The following is a 21,096-nucleotide window of genomic DNA, read 5'->3' as shown; positions in this document are numbered from 1 at the left end:
ACACAGACCAAGTTTCATATGGCTGAGGGTCACATAGGTCTGGTAGGCAAACTGCAGGGGGTCTTGCGCGTGCTGGACTTGTGGCCTGAGATGTTTGAGGACCAGCCGCTCCAGTGTCTTCATCAGCTGCGAAGTCAGTGCCACCGGTCTGTAATCGTTCAGCACACTCGGTCGGATCTTTTTAGGGACTGGAACTATACAGGAAGTCTTCCACAGAGTTGGTACTTTCCCCAGCCGTAGACTGAGGTTGAAGACATGCTGGAGCGGCTCAGCTAGTTCAGCAGCGCAGGTCTTCAGCAGTTGAGCAGACACCTTATCAGGACCAGCAGCCTTCCCTGGACGAATCCTCCAAAGTACATCCTGTACCTGGAGTGAGGTGAAGCTGGGAAGTGGTTGTGTGGAGCTGAGGGGTGATGATAAACGCGTCAGGATGTTGATTCTGAAGTCGAGCTGTCATTGTGTGGATCTTCTCACAGGCAGATGCAGCCGCAGCGCTTGGAGGAATGTAGATACACAGCGCGATCACGTGACTGAACTCACGCGGTAGATAATATGGACGCATGCTGACAGCCGACAGTTCTAAATCTTGACAACACGAGACTTTCTTCACAGTAACGTGTCCCGGACTACATCAGCGTTTATTCACGTACATGATCAGTCCTCCTCCTTTGTGCTTCCCACACACGCGCGCGTCTCTGTCCGCTCTGACGGTGCTGAAACCAGGCAGCTCCATGTGTGAGTCCGGAGTCAGCTGAGTGAGCCACGTCTCCGTGAAGATCAACAAGCTGCTCTCTCTGTAGATCCGCTGGTTGTTGAGTGGCGATCTCCAGCCCGTGCCATTGACTTCAGCGACAGTAGATCCTCTCTTGAGTAAACAAGAGGATTCTCCTCATGTTCAAAAGTATCCATTTAAAAAATTATAGTAAAAAAAAACAAAAAAAAAAGAAAATTATAGAAATTGCTGCTGAGCTACTGGAGAGGCAGCCGTCCTCGTCGGCGCCTTTAATCCAAAAATTCAAATGCAAGTTTGTGTTCACTATGTTACAAATATTACTCACTTACTTCACATTTGAAATCATTTGTCAGGAACCACAGAGAGAAAGGTTTCATGTCAAGCAGGTCTGGAGTTCTGGGCAGTTCTTGCAGGTCACTTCCATGCAAAAACATACTAGTGCTCCCTTTTAAATATAATAAATCAATAAATACAAGCAAGTATACCTGATCATTCAGAGATAAGCTCTCAATGCTTCCTTCATCCATTGTTTGATTGTGTTTCCATCTGGTTTACCTCTTTATGCTGGAATTTAAAATACTTTTCATTATTATTTTATATATATTCTTTTATTTAAAGAAAACAACAACAGATCAAATCCCTCATCCAAAATGGTTCAAATAAACGTATACTTATATACTTAAATACGATAAATATGTTATCTGTATTAATATGCGGAAGTGATAAATGAAATCAATATCTTGAATATTAATAAAATAAATCGCCTACCTTGACCTGCCAATATAGCAAACTTTTTATTGGAATATTGAATATATTTTCGTCCTTTCAAAATAACAAACAAAATACGTGTGTGAGTTGCATTATAATTTAAAAAGCTATGTTTTAGCGAACTAGCTCTCGTGTTAACGCACCACAGAAAGTTACATTACACAATGAAACCTTATTTCTGAGTCGACTTAAAGCAATAATGATATCTTACCTCAATAGACGAGTGACGCGCACCTGGTTCCGTCAAGTTACAGCACAAACGTGAGCACAAGATGCTATCGATCTTTGTCAACAAGTGTGACGTCATCATCCGGAAGTTTGGAGGAAGTGGCGTTTATTAGTGTGTGTGACGTCACCTCTGCAGGATCGCGATTACTGTTGACAAACGTCACGTAGACGCTCAATAAACTAAAGCTAAATAAAAAGAAAACATATGTCCATAAACGCAATCTCAATGAAAGATTCTATTTTCATAGAAAAGCGCACCGGATTATAAAGAGGATCAAGCGAAATAGCACAGACTTTATTTTACTCATTCATAAAACAATGTCAACATTATGGAGTTGAAACACCTACAAATATACAATATAGTCACTTTTACAGGACCTTTTAAGCATGTATTAATCCGCGAGAGCCTCTTGACTTCCGCGATGCGTGAACAATCAAAGCTCCAAAAAATTAAAATTTAGCATTTTTACCGATTTATATTCACTCTGTACCTCCTTAAAGTGGTTTGAGGTCGTAAAGCACAATCGGGGTTAGAATCACACTGTTGACATTAAACATTTCAAGTGCGCTTCATAGTTGTAGAATTACGGTAGCCAAAGGATACCAGCGAGACGTCACGTCACGTTACTATGGCAACGAAGAGGTTGGCGACGCGTCAAATGTAACCCGGGTCGTTTGAATCCGACGTCGGGGGGTGCTCTGTATATTACTGGGTGACTCGGGTAGGCGAATACCGACGTTTTTGTCCCCCCTGTAACGTTACCTTAGTGACGCCAGGGGGACATTGCACGGCGTAGGACGGTATGACACCTTGGGTGTGAGGACGTGTTGGGATATCACACCCAAAAGCATCTATAAAGCCTCTCTCACCAGCAGGTGGTGCTTAGTAGATACATTTGAAACATATGAAGGCCTTCCAAGAAAGAGTAGCCCAGAGTGTTGCCACAGAAAGATCCTGGTCCTTGTCCAAGAGCTCTTCAAAAAAACCCACTGTAGGTAATTTTTGCAATATAAAAGCTGTTCAATTTTATTAACAGGTTTCTTAAGACACTTAAATGCTTTAATAACACTTCATAAGAGAGAATCAGTTAAAATACGTTTTGAAAATTAGAAATAAGTTCTTAGCGAATCACAATAAGAGACAGTGGCCAAAAAAACGTCCTTTTAACAGGCAGAAACCTTGAGCAAAACTAGGCTGAGTGTGAACAGACTAATGTCATGACATAGGAAGAGGAGAACAGAGGTATGAAACAAAGGAAGAAAATGGGTAAGGAGACAGGGTGAGAAGTGTAGATTAGGTACACCAGAGTCCAGAAAGGGACTTTGCTGTGGTTGGTCAAGCACCAAGGTTTGTCACTCTGGCAGCGAAGCGGAGTACAAAGCTGCCAAGTACGGACTGAGGAAGGCCATCACAAAAGGCAGTATAAGGAGAAGCTGGACAGCTTCTACTCCTCTGCCGACTCCGGGCGGATGTGGCAAGGCCTGCAGCACATCACTGATTATAGGAGCACCACCACCAGCACAATAAACTCCACAGACAGTTTTGCGGATGACCTCAACACCTTCTATACCTGCTTTGAAGACTCCGGCCACAGAACAGAGGGGCAACACAAACATACCTGGACCCCCTCAGCCCCCCACCAACTATATCACCAGAACAGGTCAATAAGGCACTGAAGAAAATCAACCCACGGAAAGCAGCAGGACCAGACAACATTCCTGGCAGGGCCCTCAGAGCGTGTGCAAACGAGCTTGCTGATGTTCTCACCTCCATCTACAACCTTTACCTTAGCCAGAGCATTGTTCCGACCTGCTTCAAGACCACAACCATCGTCCCCCTCCCCAAGAAAAACCCACCCACCTGCATGAATCACTACAGACCAGTAGCACTCACTCCGATCATAGGGAAGTGTTTTGAGCGAGTAGTGCTGGCCATCATTCAGAGCAACATACCAGACACACTGGACCCCCTACAGTATGCCTACCGGTCCAACAAATCCACCTCAGATGCAATTGCTTCTGCCCTCCATTATCCCCTTTTCCACCTGGAGAATGAAGACTACTATGTAAGGATGCTCTTTAATGACTACAGCTCTGCCTTTAACACAGTCATTCCCCACAAACTCACCCACAAACTGTCTGCACTCGGTCTGTACCACACCCTCCCCAGCCTGTGACTGGCTCTTGGACTTCCTGAAAGGCCGACCCCAGTCGGTCAGGATTGGAGACAAGACCTCACTGAGCATCACCATAAACACCGGTGTGCCACAGGGATGTGTCCTCAGCCCCATCCTCTACACCCTGTTCACCCATGACTGTGTCGCATCCCACAAGGACAACATCATCCTTAAATTTGCAGATGACACAGCAGTGATAGGATGCATCACTGGCGGGGAGGAGGCGGCCTACAGGACGGAGGTTGCCAGTCTGGTGGCGTGGTGTGAGGACAACAACCTCACCCTCAACACCGACAAGACGAAGGAGATCATAGTGGACATGAGGAAGAAGAGGGAGCCTCATCAGCCACTATATATCCGAGAGCTTGAAGTGGAGAGGGTGAGCAGCTTCAAATACCTGGGCATCCACATCAGCGAGGATCTTGGCGCAACACGGCTGTATTTCCTGAGGAGGCTCAGAAAGTTTGGGATGTCAACAAAGATCCTCAGGAACTTCTACAGCTGCATCGTTGAAAGCATCTTGACCAGCTGCATCACCGTGTGGTATTGCAGCAGAACTGTGGCGGACCACAAACGCCTGCAGAGAGTGGTGAAGACAGCTGAGAGGATCACCAGAACTTCTCTGCCCTCCCTGAAGAGCATATACCACCGCAGGGTCCACAGTAGAGCTGTCTCCATCCTCAAAGATCCCACGCACCCCCAGCACGGACTGTTCACACTCCTGCCCTCAGGCCACAGATACAGGAGTGTGGAACAACGAGACTGAAAACTCTTTATTTCCAACCGCTATCAGACTCCTCAACAGTTAAACCACATCTACCTCATGCACTACTTGTACTTTTGTTCCTCTGTTTTTAGATTTGATTCTTTCAAATGTATATATAGTTATTTATATATGCATGTATATATAGTTATTTATATATGCGTGTGTGGCGACACGAGCATGGATAGAGTATTATTTATGTGATTTGTGTGTTCAACAACGAGACCCTGGGAATTTCACCCAGAGGATATTAATATAAAGGTCAGCACATTGGTTCATTCGCGGGAAGGAGCAGAGACAGTAATTCAGAAAGAATATTTATTATTTCTATATATTAATTTACCACAACAATAAAACAGTGCTGGTTACGACTACCCTTGCTCAGGGCTGACACCTACAGTGAGAGATGCCCAACGAAAAGGGGGGATCCCTGGGAACACTACAAACAAAACCCACGTGCAAAAGAAAGGGGGGAAACACCACCACCAGGACACCAATCTGACACCGCAGTACGGCAGCTCCTGAGCAGATAGAGAGTGAAACGTTAACAATGAGTGACGACAATGACAAACAAAATACAAATGAATATACTTTAACTGTAAAACTAAACAAATGACAAATCAACAAAACATAGAATGATCAAAATAATCACACGGAAAGAAACAGACACAATTGAAATAAACGTAAACAAAAATGAACACAAGAACTCAAGAGTCCGGGGTGAACTGCGACACCGAGCCTCAGTCCGCTGTCGCTCGCTCGACTTAGTGCGATTAGCCAATCACACACACGCACAGTCGGCTGTCGGGACACAGAGGTGGTCGGGAGGGGCGAATCGTTGCCACCCGATCCGTCCCAGCAGTTCCGGGTGAAGTTTAAATAAAACAACCCAAGACAAAACAGCAGTGAAATAAGCAGGTGGTCTTAGCGGAGGCTGCGCTAAGTGACCTAGGGGGATCAATAAAAGCAGAGTTAAAAATAAACTAAAAAACCGGAGGAGGAAAGCTCCATATGTGCTAATCACCTAGCCACATACCGATCAAAACATTCCTGGGGAGCACGGCACGAAACGGCGTCACCATCTTCGTAAAGAAGTTGCAGAGGGGAAGCAACACGCAGCCAAGCACACACCCAGAGAGGAATCTATCAAAAGGATCAATGAGCTTACCACAGAGCTGGACAGAACACCACGAGAGAACCACAGTCGTCGCTAACAGCCTACCTCTGACCCCGGAAGCGGAAGCGTAGGACGCTGATTGAGGTGGGAACTCAGCCTCCAGCCATTCAGAGCGAGGGAGAAGTGTGCGCAACGCCTCCTTTTAACCAGCAGGCTAAGACGGGATTGGCTGGAATGCCAACAACCTCGTCCTGCTACAATCTCCCCCCAACAATTGAATCGTCGGCCCGACGATGGAATAACCGGACACAATGACCGAGTTTACTGCCACGGTCTAAACAGTGCAGCAACAGAGTTAAACACTGAGTTGGAAGGACAAGTAGATCCTTGTTCAGGGTCTGCTAACGGCCGTGGAAGATGGTGAACATTAGAGTGCTGACCCGCAGTTGACCTCACTGTACGCCGCACAGTTTCTCTGCCGACCGACGGGAGAAGACGGGGCCTGTCCACCATAGGATCAGGGTGCACAGAGGTTGAAGGTTGACCTCTGGGGCTAGTATGGATTGGAGCTCCAGCCTGGACAGAAATGGGTGAAAAGCTCTCGGTCCTTAAAACCAGCCAGTCACATTCAGATGAAAGTTCATCTTCTGACTGAATTGACTCGGGCGGAGATGGAGAGGGAACAGCGGGAGGTTCACATGAAGGATCGACACCAACTACGGCTTTTAACAAGGAACGATGGACCTGCCTGGTTCTATCTGCATCATCTTTTGGGGCGATGGTGTATACCGAGCCCCCTTCTTTCGGTACCCTCAAGACAAGGTGTATGACAGATGACCACTGATCTTGGATCTTGTGGCGGCCCCGCACACCAAGCTCCCGCAACCAAACGAACTGGCCCTCCTTCAGAGGAGCATGCCGGACATGTTGATCATGATTTCTCTTACGGCGCTCCGCGGCCACCTTTAATCGGTCACGGGCCCCCTCAAATGCCATCTGCAGTCGGGTTTGATGCTCCTGAACCCACTCATGAATATAACCTCCCACGGGGGTCTCAACCCGACCTAGGAGAAAGTCAAGAGGGAGCCTGGGCTCCTGGCCAAACATTAACAAGAATGGGGACTCACCAGTGGCTTGATGTGGTGTGGTGTTATAGGCATACAAGACCTGGGGTAGACATGAGCTCCAGTCATGTTTCCGAGACACTGGCAAAGTACGCAGAAGATCATGGAGTGTTCGGTTGAACCGCTCACACTGACCATTTCCTGCTGGATGATATGGAGTGGTGCGAGATTTGTCAATGCCATAAAACTCACACAGTTGTTTTATAATGGTGCTCTCGAAACTACGTCCCTGATCCGAATGTATCCGAGCGGGTACCCCAAACCTGGAAAACCACTCAGTCACCGGGACCTGGGCAACAGTAGTTGCCCTTTGGTCACGGGTAGGGACCGCCCAGGTATATTTACTGAATACATCAGTCATCACCAGGATGTCTTCGAAACCATTACGGCTTGGCTCGAGGAGAGTAAAATCAATAGCTAAAATTTCATTAGGCCGAGAAGCCATCAAGTGGCCCATGAAACTACGAGCGGCCGGCTTACAAACTTTTGCTACCTGACACCTTTCACATGCCTGACACCACTGTTCCACCTCAGCTGTCATACCTGGCCAGTAGCAACGCCTGCGCAAAAGTTCCAAAGTCCTCTCAATGCCCTGATGACCATGGCCCTGATGAACCTCAGTGAGGACCTCCTTTTTTAAAACAGCAGGCAACAACAACTGCAGCACCACCTCCGCCCCATCTGGTCTAAAAAGTTGCCGATAAACTAACCCGTCCCTCTCTGTCAGACGATCCCATTGACGGAGTAACACTAAAGCAGCAGCGGACATCTGCCTCCGCACCTCATTATTGGGTCGTCTTTGACACCTCCAGAAGGCCAATACTTCCTGGATAACTGGGTCAGTAGCCTGGAGGGTAGCAATATCAGACGGCGAACGATGAGGTAAGGCTGCAGCTACCGACTGGGTGGCTACAATTTTGCCGCATTGTAGCGCTTGCTGCAAGGGCTCAGGTAGCCGGGTGCCACGAACCATAGTATGCAGGTCTGGTGGCTCCGGTGTGTTCTGGCGGGAGAGGGCGTCAGCATTCTTATTACTTTTTCCTGACCGATACTTTATTTCGAAGTTGAACGAGGCCAGCTGAGCTGCCCACCGCTGCTCCGTGGCCCCCAACTTGGCAGAGGACAAGTGGCTCAAGGGATTGTTGTCGGTGTAAACTACACACTGGTGACCCAACAAGTACTCCCTAAACTTTTAAGTCATGGCCCACTTAAGAGCCAAGAACTCCAGCTTCATGGAGCTATAGTTCTCCATATTTCGTTCTGTAGGCCTCAATCCACGGCTTGCATAAGCTATTGGTCTAACCACATCATTTTGTCGTTGGGACAGAACAGCACCTAGGCCACCATAGCTGCCGTCCACTTCCAAGATAAATGGAAGGGAGAAGTCTGCATAGGCCAACACTGGTGAGGAGATTAATTTGGCCTTCAGTGACTCGAAGCTAGTGTGACATTCGTCGGACCAATGGGATGCAATGCTGTTGCTGGCCGTTTTGGGCTTGGCACCCGCCAGCTCTGCCACCAACTTGTGCAGAGGTGCAGCCAACTTTGCAAAACCGTCCACAAAGCGACGGTAGTAACTGGAAAAACCGAGAAAGGAGCGAAGCCCCGATACGGTAGTAGGGGGTGGCCAGCGGGCGACCGCTTCAATCTTGCTCGGGTCTGTGGAGACACCCTGATCAGAAATAACGTGCCCCAAATACCGCACTTCCTGTTGGAAAAAGGCACACTTTCCAAGTTTCACCTTCAGTCCTTCATGGTGCAAACGCTCCAGTACCAACCTCAACCTCTCTAGATGTTGTTCAATGGTAGAGGAGAAAACTACAATGTCATCTAGGTAGAGCAGCAGGGACTGACACTGCTGGTCACCAAAAATGCGCTGCATCAAGCGTTGAAAAGTGCTAGGTGCGTTGCAAAGCCCGAATGGCATACGATTCCACTCAAAAAGGCCAAAGGGTGTGCAAAAAGCAGTTTTGGCACGATCAGGCTCCGCTACAGGGACCTGATTGTAGCCACTTGCTAGGTCCAACGTGGAAAACCAACGGGCTCCACTAAGGGCGTCTAAAGACTCGTCAATGCGTGGCAGTGGAAATGCATCGTTCCGGGTTTTACTGTTAAGGAGCCTATAGTCGACACACATACGGAGGCTGCCATGTTTCTTTTTAACTAGCACAATCGGGGAAGCATAGGGGCTGCTGCTCTCTCTAATGACCTTGGAACCAAGCAGTTGGTTAATATGATCCTTGACTACCTCGTACTCAGATGGGGGAATGCGGCGATAGCGCTGCCGTACTGGAACCACATCCAGTAGGGGGATCTCATGGGCGATCAGGTCAATACATCCTAGGTCTCCATCATGGGCAGAGAAGACTGATGAAAACTGACCCAGGAGGGCCCTCACCTGACCTTGCGCTTCTGCCGGAAGATGACCAAACTCCAATTCAGCCATCTGATCACGCACTGGGAAGGAAACAGACTGAGAAGAAACTGTGGCCACCGCAGACAGAACCTCAGTCACACCAGCTGGCAAACTCACGACCTTAACCTCCTGTATGGTTCCAACAACAGAATGGGGGTAGAGCAACACATCCAACGAACCAACATTTAAAATTGGCACATAGGCCGTGCCTCGGGCTATCGGCACTAGCGCGGGGGAAGCCAGCAGTCCGGCAGGCAGGCCAGACTCTGGTGGTTCAAACAGTGCTGTAGTGCTGGAGTACTTATCAGAGCATGTGGCAGCTACAATCTTCATCATACCACCAGGGATACGCCAAGCCTTTTTACCACGTAGCTTGAGCTTCCCTGCTCTCGGATCAGCCAACTCACAGGCCTCATGGCACTTCTGGAGGGCCTCTGTGACGGCAGTAGGAGCCTCAGACACCACCGGTAGATGAAACAATGCCAGGCCATGCTGACCGAAAAGTTCCCCATAGCATTTGCGAATGACATTCATCCCCAGCACACCTGGAGCCGGCAGATGGGTACCGCCAGGTGAGTCTTTAACCACTAAAATGCCACAGGCAGGTAACGACTTGCCACACAGCTCAACATCCAACTCTAGGTAACCAATATATGGGATAGCCAGACCATTCGCTGCTGTGAGCTGCAGCCAATGACAAGCCCGGAGTCGCTCTTGACCCCATGGTTCAAACTCTTTGTAAAAGAGGGATTCCGATATGGTTGACACCATGGACCCCGTGTCCACCAAACACGAGACTGCAACTCCGCCCATGTTCACCGCTAAATGAGGACAGGAAGACATGAGCTTGGACACTTAAACATCGCCTGCCCGAACACTTGAGCCAATAACTGCCCCCTCCGAATTGTGACTCTGCAATGCGGCGGGTGCTAGTTTTCCGACGTGTGAGCAGAGCGGAATGATCTCTGCTGTGCAGAAGGTGATGAAGGTCGACTGCGGGCCGGAGCACGTGATCCATCGCAGTCCCTAGCAAAGTGACCTGGCTGTTGGCATCTCCTACAAATTATAGGACCACGAGAAACTGCCCGGCTGTGCTGCTGTGAACCTTGCAGACGGGAAATGTTTTGAGTCAGTTGGTTCAACTGCTCCTGTTGCAACTTAAGCATCTCTCTCAATTCGCTGAACTCTGAGACTTGAGGGACACCCAACGGATAACTACCCTGAACCACATACTGAGCACCAACAGCCAGGGGAAGAGAGTTGCTACGACCCCGAGCCTTGCTGGGCGAACCTTCTCGCTCCCATCTGATGGCTTCACTTCGGACCTCCAGTAGGGTAGAGGCATGCTGCCCGCGAACAAACTGCTTCAACTCCCGACGGAGTGACCCATCCAGCACATGTTCCACAAATTGATCCCTCAACAGTACCTCCGCATTGGGGATGCCTGTGGGTGCACGCTGCTTCGCGGATGCCATTAGACCCATAAGTGCGAGCGAGAACTCAAGGAGAGTCTCTCCCTCATGTTGACGTCGGGAGAAAAACGCCTCTTGTAGCGCTACATAAGATGCTGTGCATCCATATAACTCCTGCAGCACTGAAATGATTTTACTTGGGTCACAACGATCTTCAGCAGAGCGGTACTTAATTTCATCACGTGCTTCCCCTTCTAGATGATCGAACAAGAAGAATGCCTGATCGGAAACAGATAGGTGACGAGCCCTCATACCGGCTTGTACCTCCTCCAGCCACTCACCTAACCCTATGCCCGACTTTCCCCTAAACATGGGACACCTTCTATCACGTGATAACATAACCAGTCTCTCGGTTACAGGGGCACTGACGCTGAAGGATGCAGGAAGGGAAACTGAAGGGGCTGTACTAGGGCCAGGGACAGCTGCAACCTTTTCCTGCCTAAGTTTCTCATTGTCAGCCCTCAATTGAGCAACTAAATCCCTAAGTTCCTGCATTTCAGCCTCTATCATTTAAATTCTTTTTTTTTTCTTTTTTTTTTGAACAACTAAGACCACCCTTACCTTGAGGATGAAGCCAGGTAAGGTGGGACAGGGCTCGTTGCCGATCCGCGAAAACCAACTGCTGTTTTGTCTCAGGGGATGGGACAGGAAAAAAATAAACACAGGTCAGACACCAAAATGTTGGTCACTCGCTTTCTAAACAAAAATAGAAGAATACACACTCAATCTAAAACTGAACACTTGTCTCTGCTCTCAATCACGCGATCCTGCCAACAACGCCAGTTTGTGGCGACACGAGCACGGATAGAGTATTATTTATGTGATTTGTGTCACCCTGGGAATTTCACCCAGAGGATATTAATATAAAGGTCAGCACATAGGTTCATTCGCGGGAAGGAGCAGAGACAGTAATTCAGAAAGAATATTTATTATTTCTATATATTAATTTACCACAACAATAAAACAGTGCTGGTTACGACTACCCTTGCTCAGGGCTGACACCTACGGTGAGAGATGCCCAACGAAAAGGGGGGATCCCTGGGAACACTACAAACAAAACCCACGTGCAAAAGAAAGGGGGGAAACACCACCAACAGGACACCAATCCGACACCGCAGTACGGCAGCTCCTGAGCAGATAGAGAGTGAAACGTTAACAATGAGTGACGACAATGACGAACAAAATACAAATGAATATACTTTAACTGTAAAACTAAACAAATGACAAATCAACAAAACATAGAATGATCAAAATAATCACACGGAAAGAAACAGACACAATTGAAATAAACGTAAACAAAAATGAACACAAGAACTCAAGAGTCCGGGGTGAACTGCGACACCGAGCCTCAGTCCGCTGTCGCTCGCTCGACTTAGTGCGATTAGCCAATCACACACACGCACAGTCGGCTGTCGGGACACAGAGGTGGTCGGGAGGGGCGAATCGTTGCCACCCGATCCGTCCCAGCAGTTCCGGGTGAAGTTTAAATAAAACAACCCAAGACAAAACAGCAGTGAAATAAGCGGGTGGACTTAGCGGAGGCTGCGCTAAGTGACCTAGGGGGATCAATAAAAGCAGAGTTAAAAATAAACTAAAAAACCGGAGGAGGAAAGCTCCATATGTGCTAATCACCTAGCCACATACCGATCAAAACATTCCTGGGGAGCACGGCACGAAACGGCGTCACCCACTTCGTAAAGAAGTTGCAGAGGGGAAGCAACACGCAGCCAAGCACACACCCAGAGAGGAATCTATCAAAAGGATCAATGAGCTTACCACAGAGCTGGACAGAACACCACGAGAGAACCACAGTCGTCGCTAACAGCCTACCTCTGACCCCGGAAGCGGAAGCGTAGGACGCTGATTGAGGTGGGAACTCAGCCTCCAGCCATTCAGAGCGAGGGAGAAGTGTGCGCACCGCCTCCTTTTAACCAGCAGGCTAAGACGGGATTGGCTGGAATGCCAACAACCTCGTCCTGCTACACATGTATATATATATATGTATATATATATATATGTTTATTTTTTACTGTGCACTTTTTTCGGGGGTATAAAGTAAGAATTTCATGGTACGTAGTACCTATGACAATAAACCCTTTGAATCTTGAATCTTGAATCAATCATGGAAGTTTCCACTTCGAAGGGACTCATTTTATAAACAAAGTGGTGTGTGATTACAGCTGGCTGGAGAAGGTTTGAAGACAATATAACGTAACAATGGACTTCATTCTGGTAAACTCTCGTTCGCTTACAGGGGAGAACTTTATAAAGTAATAAATTCCAGACATGGTCACGATGACTCACTGCATCTTGGAGAGGAAGATTTCAACATTTCAAACATTTGAGTCAGAAGAGTTGGGTTTTCACATTAGTTGCTCTTTAAGTTTCGAGTCCTAAATCTAAATATAAGAATGTGTCAAAAAGTCAGGTCAACTAAAGTAGGTGGTCAAAGGGAGAAGTAGAAAGACAGAGACAGAGAAGTAACAAAATTAATTTAATTAAACTGAATCCACCATTTTTTTTAAATGCAAAACATTTTAGTAAAGCTGCAGTTGTACCGGCTCTTTCGATCATTTTGAAAGCTGTGTAGAAAACCTTCGCTGCATGTTAATTTGAGCTTGGTAGCTCAGTCACATATATCAGAAAAGTAAGCTATTGGAGAAAGCTGGCGATCTGTATCTGCATAGCTTCTATGGATAATAGATGACAGTCCTCGGTGTGATCCATCGTTCCTCAAAGAGGAGATCAGAGACCACCCACTGCTACGGTGAAACGTGTTTGATCCCATTTTAGATCATTCAGTAGATTAAAGCCTATATAAACGTATATAGTTCCAGGCTAGTAGCACATATCTAGATTAAGACAAAAAGTCCAAAAGAAGGTTATTAAGAAACTCATAAAATGGCTGTAAATAAAAAAAACAAGCTCTTTAACTATGGCTTGTTAAACAAATTTGACGCCCTCGTCCTTCAGTGTGACTTATTGAGTGAAGGCTGCATGTGGCTAAAGAGTTCAGTATCTTTTATACATTAATGTAAATCTCTTGGGCAGCTTGAGAGCTTTTTCACCGATAAGACGTTCATCCAACTTTCAAAGGTGATAAAGTTACTCTAGTCTGCACTTGAAAAAGCTACGACAACAGGGTGATTAAAGGGACTTACGGCACAGAAGTGGGCTGATCAAGGCTTTGTTTCTTCCATTGAGAAAAAGTGAATCTTTAGTTACAGTCTTATTTAGCAATGTTTAATTTATTGAAGAATTTTTAAGATGCTTGTGAAGTGAACACATACTAAATAAAATAGCAGGGAGTTGCTTTTGTGTGTTGTTCTGAATGTTTTACCAGATTCGTGGCTGTCAACAAATAAGCATTGAAGATGGAAGTAAGTAAGTAAGTAGTAAGTAACATTCATTTGTAAAGCGCCTTTCTAGACCAGGGTCAGCGCTTTAACAATCAAAAACAACACACAGTTAAAATACAGCTAGAGATATCAGTTAAAATATCAGCTAGAGTTACAGGCTTAATGAAGGCCCAAAAGGTTTAGACAGGCTTCATCGATAGCAGGGGTTCCACACAAAACAAGAGGTTTTCTTTTTTGATCTGAAATTATTTGGTCAGTGAAAAATCTCAACAATGCATTGCTGTCAGCTTCACAGAAGACAGGGGTGATGGGACACATGACAGAATTTTTCATGTCAAACAACACTTTGGGCAGCAAGGCCTTCTTTGCTGACCTAAATATAATCAGAAAGTAAATTTAATTTTTTAATTTAAAAAAATAAAAATAGTTATAAAATATTTATTTTTTTGAATCATTTATTTTTCATAAATATGTATTGAATTATTCCTCATGGTCTTTTCTCGCCTTAATTTCTTTCCGCTTTATTGCACAAGTTGAGCACTGTTTCCAGGATTGTCCGTTCATGTTATAGCTTTCATCCAATCATATTTAAGCTGTCACGTGTTGCCAGAACAGTCGTTTCAGAAGTTGCTCTTGTACATTTAAATCAACAGCAGCCGAAAGATTGTGTTTACCAAACAGAGTTTGCAACACCTACGTCAGCGTTTTGGCAGCTACTCTTCTCACAGCTTCCATGACGCTGGACGCGTTGAGTGTGTTGAACGCGTGACACGTTCATGTCCTCTGAATGGATAGCACTGATACTAGCCACATGAAGCTGAAACGATGATTTGAGTTCTTTTAACTGTTTGTTTTTAAACACAATAGCTGAAGAGCTTGATCTAGTCGCGGATATACTTGCAAAGCAATTTTCAAGAAGGACATTTCAAGAAAAGCTGGACGTTGTTAAGATAGTTATACTTGCTCCAAGCTTCAGATGGATTTATCCGCCACATTTCCTCCATGAACTACGTGAGTAAATGCATTTTTTTCTAAATAATGTTGCACTTTATGAGATCAATAGTGGTGCTTGTGTGTGTGTGTTTGTGCGCATAGTATGAGATCAACTGAGACTCAAAATAAGTGAATTTCTGTGCCTGAATCACTGTCACTGCATGACAACTATCTCTATAAACAACAGCCAAAGCACCCCCATGACAGAGCAGCAAGCAGGACAGAGTTCATTAAGATGAATAAACTCTTCCTCTTTCTGCCATGTCTCTGAAAGACACAAATAATCCAAATACTCTCTTGTGAAGAGATCATTTAGAGAAAAGGATTTATTTGCAATGGAGTGGGCACTCAACAGAATGATATGCAGCGCAAGGAAGGAATATGAGTAGACAGAGTGGTGTGTATAACTATATCTGTAACAAAATTCTTTGATTCGATCAGATACATATCAAGATTGGAAGTCATCTTGAGAGAAGATCTATTATTTGTGCTACATTCTACTGAAGATTGGGTCCTCAGAAGATTAAAAACTTTCATATTGGACCTTTATTAGAATATATATCATCGTCTGTACGCCATGGTAATACAGTCTTGCATCTCAATTCACATGAGAAATGTGAACACAGGCTGTTGCATTAAAGTTTTTTTTCTGACACATCAAGCATGACTCAGCATCTTAGTCTTAAATACTAAGTGACGAACAGATAAGTCATGAACTCTCAACGTCCTTTGTCCTGATCGCAACTCTTCGCACCAAGGGATTTTCTCTTCCTGCCCACCATAAGGGCACACTTTCTTTCCGACTCCTGCTGTTTAACTGTTTAACTCTCTGATGCTGTGAAGAACGGATGCAAGATCACTGTGGTGGCGGTTAACTATTAATAAGTGACATTGAGTGGTCAATAATAATAATGATGATGACCATAAATATTCCAGCTCGGGTCAACGAATGATTGACATTTACCCTCCAAATTATTCCAACATGCATCCATCGAACTTACAGGAATTATACTATAAAACACTTTATAAGAAAATCATTAGCCTCAAGAAGTGTGTTAGGGTTGAGCAGGTGATGTATGAGGATAGTGGTGACCTGTGCTGTAGGAGTTGAGGCTCCATGGTTCAATGAGAAGTCTTGTGAACCATGATGTTTGCTAATGGTATAGCTGGGTAAGAACAAAGTGAAGGAGATGTTTGATACAAGAAGAATGTGGATCATTAGAAAAAAGACAGAATGTTGTGTGAACTTACAGGGGTCTTCTGGGACGTGATGTAAGGTTATGAAAAATAAATACCAGAAGCAGTTAGAAGAGTAAGTAAGTAAGTAAGTAATATTTGTAGAGCGCTTTTCTAGACCAGGGTCACAAAGCGCTTAAACAATCAGAACAATATCCAATAAAATATATACTTAAAAGATCAAGATAACACCCAGAACAACACAGGAGTCTCAGAAAATCATGGAAAAGCCTGCTGAGTGTTAGTCAAGGATGCTCAGCTTTTCAATGGGAGTAATTTAGCAACTAGATTAGATGGATGACAAGAGGACTTGAAGAGAACTTTGTCAAAACCCCCAATGGGATATTTATGAAACAAGGAAGATGGAAAGAAGCAAATGGAGATTGTATTTATTATCACTTGTTCAACCATCACCGAAAAAAACACATTTTCTTGATGACCCAATTTACAAAACAGAAAATGTCTAATCTCTTAACCTTTTACGTTTTGTTCTGCAGTAAATGACACCAATCTGTCAGGGCTTTAGAACGAAAAAAGACATCTGTTTTTTTGTTTGAGTAAGCTATTCTGTCTAGTTGGTGACTATTTACTTTTCCTTCAGGAATTACTTACACCTTTTTTTTTCCAAAGAGACGTCAGGATATGAGATTAGCTATCATAACAAGTAGCACAAAAAAATAGACAGCATAGATGTTAGTCTTTGTTTCAAGGTAAATCTGAGTAGATAGTAAATATTAAATATTTAAACGACAATATGTTACATTTTGACGTTAATGTTTTTGGGGATTTTTTTCTTTAACCCTTTGAAATCAGGCCACAGGGTCACCTTGACCCTGAGATAACCAAAGGGTTAATGTTTTGATTAATAAAAATCGAAAACTGAGAATTGATGACGTTGCATTTACACTCGTTAGTAAGTAAGTAAGTAAGTAAGTAATATTTATTTATATAGCGCTTTTCGAGACCAGGGTCACAAAGCGCTTAAACAATCAAAACAATACTCAAAAAAGTACATACTTTAAAGATCAAGATAATACTGAGAACAACACAGGAGTTCGAGAAATTCAAGGAAAAGCCTGAACAAATAGAAACGTCTTAAGATGTTTCTTAAAGGAGTCAGTAGACTCCATCAAGCGCAAAGAGAGAGGAAGATCGTTCCAAAGCTTAGGAGCAACAGCCTGAAAAGATTTCTCTCCTCTGGTCCTGAGCCGTGTGCGTGGAACCATAAGTAGATTCTGATCCACAGACCTCAGAGCCCGAGCTGGGGTGTAAGGCTGGATCAGATCAGTGATGTAAGGAGGAGCCTGACCATGAATAGCTCTGAAAGTAAGAACCAGAATTTTAAAGTTGATCCTGAAAGAAACTGGAAGCCAGTGAAGAGTTTTAAGGACCGGAGAGATGTGAGTTCTTCTACTTGAGCGGGTCAGAATTCTCGCTGCAGAGTTCTGAATCAACTGCAGACGAGACAGATCCTTCTTGTTAAGACATGAAAACAAACTGTTGCAATAGTCCAGACGAGAAGAAACAAACGCATGGATTACAAGCTCCAGATCATGTTCCGACAACATTTTCCTAAGTTTAGAGATTTTTCTCAGTTGAAGGAAACAGTTTCTGGTCAGTTTTCTGCAATGTCGAACAAGAGACATGTCTTTATCAAATACAACACCCAGGTTTCTCAGGCTCAGTTTGACAGACTGACCTAAGTCACCCAAGTACTGACTCAACCCTGGAATCTTATCATCAGGAGCAATCACCAATGTTTCAGTTTTGTCCACATTTAGCTGTAGAGTGTTTTCACTCAGCCATTGTTTGATTACAAATAATTCTGCAGTTTATTTTATTTTTTAAATGCTGTTTTTACCCATCAGTACAGTTTACTGTACTTTCTTCATCACCAATCTGTTTTCTCAGACTGGAGGGTTGACAAAAAATGTTCTACTGTATAACAGCTCTTAAAGATCTAAAAGAGAGATGTGTTCTGTTTGTTTTTCATCAGATAGATTAAAAGGAAGAATTAACCACGTCCAGCTGTGTCCAGCACCTTCACATTAATCTTTGAATACGATGGGGAGGGAATAGAAAGGAGAGACGGCCATCATTCTGTTAACCAAGAAAATTAAGCCTCCTCTTTTTCTCTTGGCTCGCAAGGAACATTTTAAATAATTGATAATTTTGCAGCAGCGTGAAGCTTCAAATATCAAAGAGTGTTTGATTTTGATTGGCGAATGCATGTGACTGTTCAAATATGTTGAGAGGATGATTAAACAGTAGTTCCTGCTGTGATCTACAACTCACTAGAGAGACTCGCGATACCGTCCCTCATTAGATCTTTAATAGTCTTCAAAATCTAGTCAATTCATTTCTATATATTCAATAAATAATATAATTAATTTAAGAAAAAAACTGCTGTAATAAAAATTCTTAAAAAGGATTGTCTACTTTGTTTAAATGTACAGTTTGTGTGTAGAGTTTGCAATGATGTCATCTTTAATGGACTGGACGATCATCATTCACTCTTAGATAGTGATGTGTTGATAAGGCCTCATAAAACAGCTGATGAGGTATCATGATACAGTTTCTTCATTTCGAAAGACCACTAGATGTTAATAATAATGATATGAGGTTTCATCAAATTAGTAGAAGAGCCAAAGAGTGCCATCTAGTGGTCTTTCAAAATGAAGACACTGTATCATGATACTTCATCAGCTGTTTTATAAGGCCTTATCAACCTACCAGTGCTATACAATGAGGATATAAAGCTTTGGTCGTAATTTTCTTTTGTTTTTTTTATTAAGTGACTATTTTGTTTTGCAAATTTAAAAGAGAGAGGGAAAACTTGATTAATTCTTCAATCTTGTGTATTCTTTACCATGGTGCTTCTTCTGAGAACTGAGAATCAAAAAAAGTTAGTGGCCTCTGGCCTTGATTCTCCATCCACTTAGCTTTCAATTTTTATTTACAGATTCCTCTGAAAGGTTATTTGGAAGATATCTTCAATATGTATCTTCACAGTGTCGGGAGAGACTCTGATTTCCCTTGACCAAAAAATGCATTCAATAATTCTTAAAAATATACACAATTTCTTCAAAAACCAAGATGCTCTTCTCAAGTGTGCTCCTGCATCTTTATATTAAGAAACTTAAAGCCTTTTCCATCTGCTTCTCAGGTAAAGCATTAAGAACACATTTGAATCTAGTGGCGAAAAAAGCCTTTGATACCAACACTGACTAGTTAAATCATTCTCCAGATAAATCTCCTCTGCTGTGTAGTAGTGTCTGGCGAATTTAGATAGTTTGAAACATTTGGAGCACTACTAATCCTCACATCCTGTGACCCTGAATGGTGTTTCTAAAGTTTAAGTTTTGAATTAAAGAGACTAAGAACTGTAAATCTTCAGTAAAGCTTTGAATGGCTCTCTCTCTGAGGAGATAAGAAAGAGAAGTCTGAAATCAGCTGTTTGATAAGGTATTAAAGGTATTGTATTACAAAGGGATACGATATGTATCATGATACAAGGAAAACTATATCTTATATAATGCGATATCAACAGCAATAAGAACAGGGATATATTTGTAGTATTGTCCCAGCACTTGACTCTATCCTGTATTTACAGAACACATGACTCTTGTCAAAGTCATTAATACTTTAATTTGTTTTGAACCAAAAATATGTCCAAACATCAAGCTTGAAAGCTTCTGGAGTAGACTGTATCCTCTCGTCCTTAATCATCGAAGGGACCTCTGATTTTGTTGTTCTTTTAGCTGTAAAGGATGAATGACTGCTGCCATCTAGCAATTTTAAGACAAAAGATTCATAAAACAAGAGCAAGAGCAAAGAGCAATAAAAAGAAAGCGCATTATGACACAATCAAAATCTAAAGATAAAGAACATAGATAAAAGAAAAATAACAAAGAAAAAGGATACAAAGATTAAAAATAGAATATCATCTTTTCAGTTTCAGTTTTAGTTTATTTAAAAGGACAATATGTAGTTACATTAAAAAGATGGCTGCACCAGATTTAGCACAATGCTACTTTCCATTTGTAGTCCAGTTTACATAATACATCACATACAAAATAAAGCAAAAACACAATAATATACAAAAACACAGTACAATCTAATAAGGTCATCTGATGGCCAAATACCTATCTGCTACTATTAGTGTGAGCAGGACTGGTGGTCTAAAAGCCAGTCTTTGTATTTATATAGCTGAACAAATAAAGCTGTTTTCAAGTATGTTGCAATGGTGGTAACGCCAAGGTTTTTGATCAAGGATTTTTAAGGCCTGGCTGTGCAAAGATAAAGCGAGTTTAAAATTGTGGGTTTCGCTTGGGACCATGATGACAATCAGTACAAAAAATGTGAAATTATCATTGCATTAAAATAACATTTTGATGCTCCTGATAAGGAGCTCCTGATGTGTTGAAAGTTAGCAATGTTAAATTTCTGCACATTCCACCAAAATACATTTTTGGTTTTGAGTCAGGGTTCCAAATGACTTTAGTGTGGTTTACAGTCTGTAGCAGTTATGTTTCATGTTGTCTGTTTATTACCTTGGGAGTTGAAAGTTTATCCAATGATAAGGAGCTCCTGATGTGTTGAAAGTTAGCAATGTTAAATTTCTGCACATTGCAGACCTTTTTCACATGTTTTTTTTTTAATTAAGTGTAGGGTCTAAAATGACACCCAAGTATTTCACTTCCTCTAATG

The 21,096-nt window shown here is 43.5% G+C and overlaps 1 long non-coding RNA gene across 1 annotated transcript in view; it reads right to left on the bottom strand.

The window, feature by feature from the left end:
* Positions 1–1,752, bottom strand: part of LOC148082860 (uncharacterized) — a 57,341-nt gene extending 55,589 nt beyond the window's left edge. Inside the window, exons 1-2 of the long non-coding RNA XR_015710846.1 lie at positions 1,713–1,752; positions 1,063–1,150 (exon numbers count right to left, since the gene is read on the bottom strand). This is a non-coding gene — a long non-coding RNA (uncharacterized LOC148082860). The remainder of the gene's footprint in view (positions 1–1,062; positions 1,151–1,712) is intronic.
* Between the last annotated feature and the right edge of the window lie 19,344 nt (positions 1,753–21,096).

The sequence above is a fragment of the Callionymus lyra genome, chromosome 4, assembly GCF_982586985.1.
Source record: "Callionymus lyra chromosome 4, fCalLyr1.hap1.1, whole genome shotgun sequence".
NCBI lineage: Eukaryota > Metazoa > Chordata > Actinopteri > Syngnathiformes > Callionymidae > Callionymus > Callionymus lyra.
This window is presented reverse-complemented; position numbering and strand designations above follow the sequence as displayed.